The sequence below is a fragment of the Penaeus monodon genome, chromosome 28 (assembly GCF_015228065.2).
Source record: "Penaeus monodon isolate SGIC_2016 chromosome 28, NSTDA_Pmon_1, whole genome shotgun sequence".
NCBI lineage: Eukaryota > Metazoa > Arthropoda > Malacostraca > Decapoda > Penaeidae > Penaeus > Penaeus monodon.
The window spans coordinates 13,169,884-13,170,548 of record NC_051413.1 but is presented as its reverse complement, the minus strand read 5'-3'; positions in this window follow the sequence as shown (position 1 = coordinate 13,170,548).

Genomic DNA, 665 nt, shown 5'->3' with positions numbered 1-665 from the left:
ACTGGATTTCTTCAGATTAAAAGACTTATTGCAAAAGAGATAGCTTAGAATTGTGCTCTAACAACGCAGCCTTCATAACAGAAGAAGCCACCATATATAAATATCAACTGCAGGCACTTAGCCATGAAAGGACAGAAGATCCCCGAATTACCGTTCGTCTTCTCCCTAAGGTGTCTGAAATATTCACCATCGAGGCACGAAGGTCGGCTGTCGAAAGAAAAGGGTTAATAAAGGCTGGCAGGGACGTCGATCTCTGTCACGCGTCGGAATGAATGTGCTCCTTATGGTTTTTGCTGCGACGTGATTTCCGAGCGGGAGACGTCGGGAGCCTGAGGTGGGAAAGTGCGAGAGGACAGACACTTCCTTTAATGTCTGGTGGCTTTTCACGTACTTATGTATACATACTTACGTGCACACAAACCCAAGCGAAAACGCGGACACACACACAATGGTGCACGCAAATCCCCCCCCCCCCCCCACACACACACGGAAGAGAAAGGGACGACCGGCTGATCCTTCAAATCTATTGCGTAATTGTTTCGTCGAAAATCCCTCCCTTTCATGACGGAAAATCTCTCGCCAGAAATGATCCATAAGTACTGCGCCGGCTGGAAATTGTCCTGGCTCTCGCTTATTAGGTTAGAGTGGCGGGTTATTTGCTCCCT